The sequence below is a fragment of the Cornus florida genome, unplaced genomic scaffold (genome assembly GCF_030987335.1).
Source record: "Cornus florida cultivar Cherokee Brave unplaced genomic scaffold, ASM3098733v1 CherokeeBrave_3.0.0_Hap2_Chr06, whole genome shotgun sequence".
In the NCBI taxonomy this organism is placed as follows: domain Eukaryota; kingdom Viridiplantae; phylum Streptophyta; class Magnoliopsida; order Cornales; family Cornaceae; genus Cornus; species Cornus florida.
In genome coordinates, this window is record NW_026775576.1 from 2,841,771 (window position 1) to 2,854,447 (window position 12,677).

A 12,677-nucleotide genomic window follows, 5' to 3' on the forward strand; every position below is an offset into this window, starting at 1 on the left:
GTTTTAATGACTAAATATTGAATCTACGAATGAAAACACTTCAATCAAGGTACCTGTTATGTCACTAAACCTTTTTAATGTATAGAAATTGAATCTTTGAAAGAAAATGAGAGCTTTGAGCTAAACTTATTCGAGTTCCCTTTGACGTCCCGAATAATGTTTTAATGAGTAAAAATTGAATCTTTGAAATAAACTACCTCAATCAAGTTTCCTATTACGACACTAGACCATTTTAATGTATAAACACTAATCGTTGAAGGAAAATAGGAGATTTGAGTTCAACTTATTTTAGTTCCCTTTGACGCACGATGAGTGTTTCATCGAGTGTAAATGAATGTTTCAGTGAAATTACCTTAATCAATGTACGTATTGTATCACTAGACCTTTTTAATGTATAAAGAATGAATCTTTGAAAAAAAAAAATGAGGGTTTTGATTTAACTTATTCGAGTTTCCAAAGAAGGTACTTATTATGTCACTTGATCTTTTTAATGTTTAAAGATTGAATCTTTGAAGAAAAAAAAAATGAGAGTTTTGAGCTAAACTTATTCGAGTTCATTTTGATATCCCGAAGAGTGTTTTAAAGAGTAAAGATTGAATCCTTGAATGAAGGTACTTATTATGTCACAAAACCTTTTTAATGTATAGAGATTGAATCATTGAAAAAAATGACGGTTTTGAGTTTAACTTATTTGAGTTCCCTATGAGGTCGCGAAGAGTGTTTTTTTGAGTAAAGATTGAATCCTTGAATGAAAATAGCTCAATCAAGGTACCTATCATGTCACTAGACCATTTTAATGTATAAAGATTAAATCTTTGTAAGAAAACAAGAGTTTGGAGTTAAACTTATTCGAGTTTTGTTTGACGTCATGAAGAGTGTTTTAAAGTGTAAAAACTATATCTTTGAATGAAATTACCTCAATCAAGGTTCGTATTACCTCACTAGACCATTTTAATGTTTAAAGATTGAATATCTGAAAGAAAATGAAAGTTTTGAGTTTAACTTATTCGAGTTCCCTATAAAGTCACGAAGAGTGTTTTAATGATTAAAGATTGAATCCTTTTGAATGAAAATACCTCAATCAGGGTACCTATTATGTCACTAGACCTTTTTAACGTATAAAGATTGAACCTTGGAAAGAAAATGAGAGTTTTGAGTTAAACTTATTTGAGTGCCCTTGGACGTCTCGAAGAAAGTTTTAATGAGTAAAGATTGAATCTTTAAATGAAAATACCTCAACCAAGGTACCTATGAAGTCACTAGACCATTTTATTGTATAAAGATTAAATATTTGAAATAAAATGAGAGTTTTGTGTTAAACTAATTCGATTTCACTTTGATGTCACGAAGAGTATTTTAATGAGTAAAGATTGAATCTTTGAATGAAATTAACTCAATCAGGGTACCTGTTATGCCACATGAACTTTTTAATGTATAAAGATTGAATCTTTGAAAGAAAATGAGAGTTTTGAGTTGAACTTATGCAAGTTCCCTTTGACGTCCCAAAGAGTGTTTTAATGAGTAAAGATTAAATTTTTGTATGAAAATACCACAATCAAGATGCCTATTAAGTCACTAGCTCATTTTAATGTTTTAATGACTAAATATTGAATCTACGAATGAAAACACTTTAATCAAGGAACCTGTTATGTCACTAAACCTTTTTAATGTATAAAGATTGAATCTTTGAAAGAAAATGAGAGCTTTGAGCTAAACTTATTCGAGTTTCCTTTGACGTTCCGAATAATGTTTTAATGAGTAAAAATTGAATCTTTGAATTAAACAACCTCAATCAAGTTTCCTATTATGAAACTAGACCATTTTAATGTATAAACACTAATCGTTGAAAGAAAATAAGAGTTTTGAGTTCAACTTATTGAGTTCCATTTGACGTTACGATGAGTGTTTCATTGAGTGTCGATTGAATCTATCGGTGAAATATCCTCAATGAATGTACGTATTGTATCACTAGACCTTTTTAATGTATAAAGAATGAATCTTTGAAAAAAAAAATGAGGGTTTTGATTTAACTTATTCGAATTCCCAATGAAGGTACCTATTATGTCACTTGATCTTTTTATTGTTTAAAGATTGAATCTTCGAAGAAAAAAAAAAATGAGAGTTTTGAGCTAAACTTATTCGAGTTCATTTTGACATCCCGAAGAGTGTTTTAAAGAGTAAAGATTGAATCCTTGAATGAAGGTACTTATTATGTCACTAAACCTTTTTAATGTATAGAGATTGAATCATTGAAATAAATGAGGGTTTTGAGTTTAATTTATTTGAGTTCCCTATGAGGTCGCGAAGAGTGTTTTATCGAGTAAAGATTGAATCCTTGAATGAAAATAGCTCAATCAAGGTACCTATTATGTCACTAGAAATTTTTAAGGTATAAAATAAGAGTTTTCAATTAAACTTTTTCGAGTTCCCTTTGAAGTCACGAAGAGTGTTTTAATGAGTTAAGACTGAATCTTTGAAATAAAATACCTGAATCAAGGTACCTATCATTTCACTAGACCATTTTAATGTATAAAGATTAAATCTTTGTAAGAAAATAAGAGTTTTGAGTTAAACTTATTCGAGTTTTGTATGACGTCACGAAGAGTGTTTTAAAGTGTAAAAACTAAATCTTTGAATGAAATTACTTCAATCAAGGTTCATATTACCTCACTAGACCTTTTTAATGTTTAAAGATTGAATATCTGAAAGAAAATGAAAGTTTTGAGTTTAACTTATTCGAGTTCCCTATGAAGTTGCGAAGAGTGTTTTAATGATTAAAGATTGAATCCTTTTGAATGAAAATACCTCAATCAGGGTGCCTATTTTGTCACTAGACCTTTTTAACGTATTAAGATTGAACCTTGGGAAGAAAATGAGAATTTTGAGTTAAACTTATTCGAGTGCTCTTGGACGTCCCGAAGAATGTTTTAATGAGTAAAGATTGAATCTTTAAATAAAAAGACCTCAATCAAGGTACCTATGAAGTCACTAGACCATTTTAATGTATAAAGATTAAATCTTTGAAATAAAATGAGAGTTTTGAGTTAAACTAATTCGATTTCACTTTGACATCACGAAGAGTGTTTTAATTTGTAAAGATTGAATCTTTGAATAAAATTAACTCAATCAAGATACCAATTTTGTCAATTGAACTTTTTATTGTATAAAGATTGAATCTTTGAAAGAAAATGAGAGTTTTGAGTTGAACTTATGCAAGTTCCCTTTGACGTCTACCACACAATCAAGGTACTTATTAAGTCACTAGCCCATTTTAATGAATACAGATTCAATATTAGAAATAAAATAAGAGTTTGGAGTTCAACTTATTTGAATTCCGTTTGACGTCACGATGAGTGTTTCAATAAGCAAAGATTGAATCTTTGAATGAAATTTCTTCAATCAAGGTGACTACTATATCACTAGACCTTTTTAATGTATAAGTGTTGTATGTCTGAAAGAAAATGAGAGTTTTGAGTTAAACTTATTCGAGTTGACAATAAAGTCGTGAAAGTGTTATAATGACTAAATGTTGAATCTTTGAATGAAAATACCTCAACCAAGATGCCAATTATGTACTAGACCTTTTTAAGGTATAAAGATTGAATCTTTGAAGAAAAATGAGAGTTTCAAGTTTAACTTATTCAAGTTCCGTATGAATTCACGAAAAGTGTTTTAATGACTAAATATTGAATCTACGAATGAAAACACTTCAATCAAGGTACCTGTTATATCACTAAACCTATTTAATGTATAAAGATTGAATCTTTGAAAGAAAATGAAAGCTTTGAGCTAAACTTATTCGAATTCCCTTTGACGTCCCGAATAATGTTTTAATGGGTAAAAATTGAATCTTTGAATTAAACAACCTCAATCAAGTTTCCTATTATGACACTAGACCATTTTAATGTATAAACACTAATCGTTGAAAGAAAATAGGAGTTTTAAATTCAACTTATTTGAGTTCCCTTTGACGTCACGATGAGTGTTTCATTGAGTGTAGATTGAATCTTTCGGTGAAATTACCTCAATCTATGTACGTATTGTATCACCAGACCTTTTTAATGTATAAAGAATGAATCTTTGAAAAAAAAAATGTGGGTTTTGATTTAATTTATTCGAGTTCCCAATAAAGGTACCTATTATGTCACTTGATCTTTTTAATGTTTAAAGATTGAATCTTTCAAGAAAAAAAAAATGAGATTTTTGAGCTAAACTTATTCGAGTTCCTTTTGACATCCCGAAGAGTGTTTTAAAGAGTAAAGATTGAATCATTGAATGAAGGTACTTATTATGTCACTAAACCTTTTTATTGTATAAAGATTGAATCATTGAAAAAAATGAGGGTTTTGAGTTTAACTTATTTGAGTTCCCTATGAGGTCGCGAAGAGTGTTTTACCGAGTAAAGATTGAATCCTTGAATGAAAATTGCTCAATCAAGGTACCTATTATGTCACTAGACATTTTTAAGGTATAAAATAAGAGTTTTGAATTAAACTTATTCGAGTTCCCTTTGACGTCTCGAAGAATTTTTTAATGAGTTAAGATTGAATCTTTGAATCAAAATACCTCAATCAAGGTACCTATCATTTCACTAGACCATTTTAATGTATAAAGATTAAATATTTGTAAGAAAACGAGAGTTTGGAGTTAAACTTATTCGAGTTTTGTTTGACGTCACAAAGAGTGTTTTAAAGTGTAAAACCTAAATCTTTGAATGAAATTACCTCAATCAAGGTTCGTATTACCTCACTAGACCTTTTTAATGTTTAAAGATTGAATATCTGAAAGAAAATGAAAGTTTTGAGTTTAACTTATTCAAGTTCCCTATGAAGTTGCGAAGAGTGTTTTAATGATTAAGGATTCAATCCTTTTGAATGAAAATACCTCAATCAGGGTACCTATTATGTCACTAAACCTTTTTAACGTATAAGGATTGAACCTTGGAAAGAAAATGAGAGTTTAGAGTTAAACTTATTCGAGTGCCCTTGGACGTCCCGAAGAATGTTTTAATGAGTAAAGATTGAATCTTTAAATGAAAACACCTCAATCAAGGTACCTATGAAGTCACTAGACCATTTTAATGTATAAAGATTAAATCTTTGAAATAAAATGAGAGTTTTGAATTAAACTAGTTCAATTTCACTTTGACGTCACGAAGAGTGTTTTAATGAGTAAAATTGAATCTTTGAATGAAATTAACTGAATCAGGGTACCTATTATGTCACTTGAACTTTTTAATGTATAAAGACTGAATCTTTGAAAGAAAATGAGAGTTTTGAGGTGTACTTATGCGAGTTCCCTTTGACATCCCAAAGAGTGTTTTAATGAGTAAAGATTGAATTTTTGTATGAAAATACCACTATCAAGGTACCTATTAAGTCACTTGCCCATTTTAATGTATACAGATTCAATATTTGAAAGAAAATAAATGTTTGGAGTTGAACTTATTCGAATTCCGTTTGACGTCACGATGAGTGTTTCAATGAGCAAGGATTGAATCTCTGATTGAAATTACTTCAATCAAGGTAATTACTTTGTCACTAGACCTTTTTAATGTATAAGTATTGTATCTCTGAAAGAAAATGAGAGTTTTGAGTTAAAATTATTCGAGTCGACAATAAAGTCATGAAAGTGTTTTAATGACTAAATATTGAAACTTTGAATGAAAATACCTCAACCAAGATGCCAATTATATTACTAGACCTTTTTAATGTATAAAGATTGAATCTTTGAAGGAAAATGAGAGTTTCGAGTTTAACTTATTCAAGTTCCCTATGGATTGACGAAAAGTGTTTTAATGACTAAATATTGAATCTACGAATGAAAACACTTCAATCAAGGTACTTGTTATGTCAGTAAACCTTTTTAATTTATAAAGATTGAATCTTTGAAAGAAAATGAAAGCTTTGAGCTAAACTTATTCGAGTTCCTTTTCACATCCCGAAGAGTGTTTTAAAGAGTAAAGATTGAATCCTTGAATTAAGGTACTTATTATGTCACTAAACCTTTTTAATGTATAAAGATTGAATCGTTGAAAAAAATGGGGGTTTTGAGTTTAACTTATTTGAGTTCCTTATGAGGTCGCGAAGAGTGTTTTATCGAGTAAAGATTGAATCCTTGAATGAAAATAGCTCAATCAAGGTACCTATTATGTCACTAAACATTTTTAATGCATAAATTAAGAGTTTTGAGTGAAACTTATTCGAGTTCCCTTTGACGTCACGAAGAGTGTTTTAATGAGTTAAGATTGAATCTTTGAATGAAAATGCCTCAATCAAGGTACCTATTGTGTCACTAGACCATGTTAATGTATAAAGATTAAATCTTTGTAAGAAAATGAGAGTTTTGAGTTAAACTTATTCGAGTTTTGTTTGACATCGCAAAGAGTGTTTTAAAGTGTAAAAACTAAATCTTTGAGCAAAATTACCTCAATCAAGGTTCGTATTACCTCACTAGACCTTTTTAATGTTTACAGATTGAATATCTGAAAGAAAATGAAAGTTTTGAGTTTAACTTATTCGTGTTCCCTATGAAGTCGCGAAGAGTGTTTTAATGATTAAAGATTGAATCCTTTTGAATGAAAATGCCTCAATCAGGGTACCTATTATGTCACTAGACCTTTTTAACGTCTAAAGATTGAACCTTGGAAAGAAAATGAAGGTTTTGAGTTAAACTTATTCGAGTGCACTTGGACGTCCCGAAGAATGTTTTAATGTGTAAAGATTGAATCTTTAAATGAAAACACCTCAATCAAGGTACCTATAAAGTCACTAGACCATTTTAATGTATAAAGATTAAATCTTTGAACTAAAATGAGAGTTTTGAGTTAAACTAATTCGATTTCACTTTGACGTCACGAAGAGTGTTTTAATTAGTAAAGATTAAATCTTTGAATGAAATTAACTCAATCAGGGTACCAATTATGTCACTTGAACTTTTTAATGTATAAAGATTGAATCTTTGAAAGAAAATGAGAGTTTTGAGTTGAACTTATGCAAGTTCCCTTTGACTTCTCAAAGAGTGTTTTAATGAGTAAAGATTGAATTTTTGTATGAAAATACCACAACCAAGGTACCTATTAAGTCACTAGCCCATTTTAATGTATACAGATTCAATATTTGAATGAAAATAAGAGTTTGGAGTTCAACTTATTCGAATTCCATTTGACGTCACGATGAGTGTTTCAATGAGCAAGGATTCAATCTTTGAATGAAATTACTTCAATCAAGGTAACTACTATGTCACTAGACCTTTTTAATGTATATGTATTGTATCTCTGAAAGAAAATGAGAGTTTTGAGTTAAACTTATTCGAGTTGACAATAAAGTCGTGAAAGTATTTTAATGACTAAATATTGAATCTTTGAATGAAAATACCTCAACCAAGATGCCAATTATGTTACTAGACTTTTTTAATGTATAAAGATTGAATCTTTGAAGGAAAATGAGAGTTTCGAATTTAACTTATTCAAGTTCCCTATGAATTCACGAAAAGTGTTTTAACGACTAAATATTGAATTTTCGAATGAAAACACTTCAATCAAGGTACCTGTTATGTCACTAAACCTTTTTAATGTATAAAGATTGAATCTTTGAAAGAAAATGAGAGCTTTGAGCTAAACTTATTCGGGTTCCCTTTGACGTCTCGAATAATGTTTTAATGAGCAAAAATTGAATCTTTGAATTAAACTACCTCAATCAAGTTTCCTATTACGACACTAGACCATTTTAATGTATAAACACTAATCGTTGAAAGAAAATAGGAGTTTTGAGTTCAACTTATTTGAGTTCCCTTTGACGTCACGATGAGTGTTTCATTGAGTGTAGATTGAATCTTTCGGTGAAATTACCTCAATCAATGTACGTATTGTATTACTAGACCTTTTTAATGAATAAAGAATGAATCTTTGAAAAAAAAAATGAGGGTTTTGATTTAACTTATTCGAGTTCCCAATGAAGGTACCTATTATGTCACTTGATCTTTTTAATGTTTAAAGATTGAATCTATGAAGAAAAAAAAAAAATGAGAGTTTTGAGCTAAACTTATTCGAGTTCCTTTTGACATCCCGAAGAGTGTTTTAAAGAGTAAAGATTGAATCCTTGAATGAAGGTACTTATTATGTCACCAAACCTTTTTAATGTATAAAGATTGAATTATTGAAAAAAATGAGGGTTTTGAGTTTAACTTATTTGAGTTCCCTATGAGGTCGCGAAGAGTGTTTTACCGAGTAAAGATTGAATCCTTGAATGAAAATTGCTCAATCAAGGTACCTATTATGTCATTAGACATTTTTAAGGTATAAAATAAGAGTTTTGAATTAAACTTATTCGAGTTCCCTTTGACGTCTCGAAGAATTTTTTAATGAGTTAAGATTGAATCTTTGAATGAAAATACCTCAATCAAGGTACCTATCATTTCACTAGACCATTTTAATGTATAAAGATTAAATCTTTGTAAGAAAACGAGAGTTTGGAGTTAAACTTATTCGAGTTTTGTTTGACGTCACAAAGAGTGTTTTAAAGTGTAAAACCTAAATCTTTGAATGAAATTACCTCAATCAAGGTTCGTATTACCTCACTAGACCTTTTTAATGTTTAAAGATTGAATATCTGAAAGAAAATGAAAGTTTTGAGTTTAACTTATTCAAGTTCCCTATGAAGTTGCGAAGAGTGTTTTAATGATTAAGGATTGAATCCTTTTGAATGAAAATACCTCAATTAGGGTACCTATTATGTCACTAAACCTTTTTAACGTATAAGGATTGAACCTTGGAAAGAAAATGAGAGTTTAGAGTTAAACTTATTCGAGTGCCCTTGGACGTCCCGAAGAATGTTTTAATGAGTAAAGATTGAATCTTTAAATGAAAACACCTCAATCAAGGTACCTATGAAGTCACTAGACCATTTTAATGTATAAAGATTAAATCTTTGAAATAAAATGAGAGTTTTGAATTAAACTAGTTCGATTTCACTTTGACGTCACGAAGAGTGTTTTAATGAGTAAAATTGAATCTTTGAATGAAATTAACTGAATCAGGGTACCTATTATGTCACTTGAACTTTTTAATGTATAAAGACTGAATCTTTGAAAGAAAATGAGAGTTTTGAGGTGTACTTATGCGAGTTCCCTTTCACATCCCAAAGAGTGTTTTAATGAGTAAAGATTGAATTTTTGTATGAAAATACCACAATCAAGGTACCTATTAAGTCACTTGCCCATTTTAATGTATACAGATTCAATATTTGAAAGAAAATAAGTGTTTGGAGTTCAACTTATTCGAATTCCGTTTGACGTCACGATGAGTGTTTCAATGAGCAAGGATTGAATCTTTGATTGAAATTACTTCAATCAAGGTAATTACTTTGTCACTAGACCTTTTTAATGTATAAGTATTGTATCTCTGAAAGAAAATGAGAGTTTTGAGTTAAAATTATTCGAGTCGACAATAAAGTCATGAAAGTGTTTTAATGACGAAATATTGAATCTTTGAATGAAAATACCTCAACCAAGATGCCAATTATATTACTAGACCTTTTTAATGTATAAAGATTGAATCTTTGAAGGAAAATGAGAGTTTCGAGTTTAACTTATTCAAGTTCCCTATGGATTGACGAAAAGTGTTTTAATGACTAAATATTGAATCTACGAATGAAAACACTTCAATCAAGGTACCTGTTATGTCAGTAAACTTTTTTAATGTATAAAGATTGAATCTTTGAAAGAAAATGAAAGCTTTGAGCTAAACTTATTCGAGTTCCTTTTCACATCCCGAAGAGTGTTTTAAAGAGTAAAGATTGAATCCTTGAATTAAGGTACTTATTATGTCACTAAACCTTTTTAATGTATAAAGATTGAATCGTTGAAAAAAATGGGGGTTTTGAGTTTAACTTATTTGAGTTCCTTATGAGGTCGCGAAGAGTGTTTTATCGAGTAAAGATTGAATCCTTGAATGAAAATAGCTCAATCAAGGTACCTATTATGTCACTAAACATTTTTAATGCATAAATTAAGATTTTTGAGTGAAACTTATTCGAGTTCCCTTTGACGTCACGAAGAGTGTTTTAATGAGTTAAGATTGAATCTTTGAATGAAAATGCCTCAATCAAGGTACCTATCGCGTCACTAGACCATGTTAATGTATAAAGATTAAATCTTTGTAAGAAAATGAGAGTTTTGAGTTAAACTTATTCGAGTTTTGCTTGACATCGCAAAGAGTGTTTTAAAGTGTAAAAACTAAATCTTTGAGCAAAATTAACTCAATCAAGGTTCGTATTACCTCACTAGACCTTTTTAATGTTTAAAGATTGAATATCTGAAAGAAAATGAAAGTTTTGAGTTTAACTTATTCGTGTTCCCTATGAAGTCGCGAAGAGTGTTTTAATGATTAAAGATTGAATCCTTTTGAATGAAAATGCCTCAATCAGGGTACCTATTATGTCACTAGACCTTTTTAACGTCTAAAGATTGAACCTTGGAAAGAAAATGAGAGTTTTGAGTTAAACTTATTCGAGTGCACTTGGACGTCCCGAAGAATGTTTTAATGTGTAAAGATTGAATCTTTAAATGAAAACACCTCAATCAAGGTACCTATAAAGTCACTAGACCATTTTAATGTAAAAAGATTAAATCTTTGAACTAAAATGAGAGTTTTGAGTTAAACTAATTCGATTTCACTTTGACGTCACGAAGAGTGTTTTAATGAGTAAAGATTAAATCTTTGAATGAAATTAACTCAATCAGGGTACCAATTATGTCACTTGAACTTTTTAATGTATAAAGATTGAATCTTTGAAAGAAAATGAGAGTTTTGAGTTGAACTTATGCAAGTTCCCTTTGACGTCTCAAAGAGTGTTTTAATGAGTAAAGATTGAATTTTTGTATGAAAATACCACAACCAAGGTACCTATTAAGTCACTATCCCATTTTAATGTATACAGATTCAATATTTGAATGAAAATAAGAGTTTGGAGTTCAACTTATTCGAATTCCATTTGACGTCACGATGAGTGTTTCAATGAGCAAGGATTCAATCTTTGAATGAAATTACTTCAATCAAGGTAACTACTATGTCACTAGACCTTTTTAATGTATATGTATTGTATCTCTGAAAGAAAATGAGAGTTTTGAGTTAAACTTATTCGAGTTGACAATAAAGTCGTGAAAGTGTTTTAATGACTAAATATTGAATCTTTGAATGAAAATACCTCAACCAAGATGCCAATTATGTTACTAGACTTTTTTAATGTATAAAGATTGAATCTTTGAAGGAAAATGAGAGTTTCGAATTTAACTTATTCAAGTTCCCTATGAATTCACGAAAAGTGTTTTAACGACTAAATATTGAATTTACGAATGAAAACACTTCAATCAAGGTACCTGTTATGTCACTAAACCTTTTTAATGTATAAAGATTGAATCTTTGAAAGAAAATGAGAGCTTTGAGCTAAACTTATTCGGGTTCCCTTTGACGTCTCGAATAATGTTTTAATGAGCAAAAATTGAATCTTTGAATTAAACTACCTCAATCAAGTTTCATATTACGACACTAGACCATTTTAATGTATAAACACTAATCGCTGAAAGAAAATAGGAGTTTTGAGTTCAACTTGTTTGAGTTCCCTTTGACGTCACGATGAGTGTTTCATTGAGTGTAGATTGAATCTTTCGGTGAAATTACCTCAATCAATGTACGTATTGTATCACTAGACCTTTTTAATGAATAAAGAATGAATCTTTGAAAAAAAAAATGAGGGTTTTGATTTAACTTATTCGAGTTCCCAATGAAGGTACCTATTATGTCACTTGATCTTTTTAATGTTTAAAGATTGAATCTATGAAGAAAAAAAAAATGAGAGTTTTGAGCTAAACTTATTCGAGTTCCTTTTGACATCCCGAAGAGTGTTTTAAAGAGTAAAGATTGAATCCTTGAATGAAGGTACTTATTATGTCACCAAACCTTTTTAATGTATAAAGATTGAATTATTGAAAAAAATAAGGGTTTTGAGTTTAACTTATTTGAGTTCCCTATGACGTCGCGAAGAGTGTTTTACCGAGTAAAGATTGAATCCTTGAATGAAAATTGCTCAATCAAGGTACCTATTATGTCACTAGACATTTTTAAGGTATAAAATAAGAGTTTTGAATTAAACTTATTCGAGTTCCCTTTGACGTCTCGAAGAATTTTTTAATGAGTTAAGATTGAATCTTTGAATGAAAATACCTCAATCAAGGTACCTATCATTTCACTAGACCATTTTAATGTATAAAGATTAAATCTTTGTAAGAAAACGAGAGTTTGGAGTTAAACTTATTCGAGTTTTGTTTGACGTCACAAAGAGTGTTTTAAAGTGTAAAACCTAAATCTTTGAATGAAATTACCTCAATCAAGGTTCGTATTACCTCACTAGACCTTTTTAATGTTTAAAGATTGAATATCTGAAACAAAAATGAAAGTTTTGAGTTTAACTTATTCAAGTTCCCTATGATGTTGCGAAGAGTGTTTTAATGATTAAGGATTGAATCCTTTTGAATGAAAATACCTCAATCAGGGTACCTATTATGTCACTAAACCTTTTTAACGTATAAGGATTGAACCTTGGAAAGAAAATGAGAGTTTTGAGTTAAACTTATTCGAGTGCCCTTGGACGTCCCGAAGAATGTTTTAATGAGTAAAGATT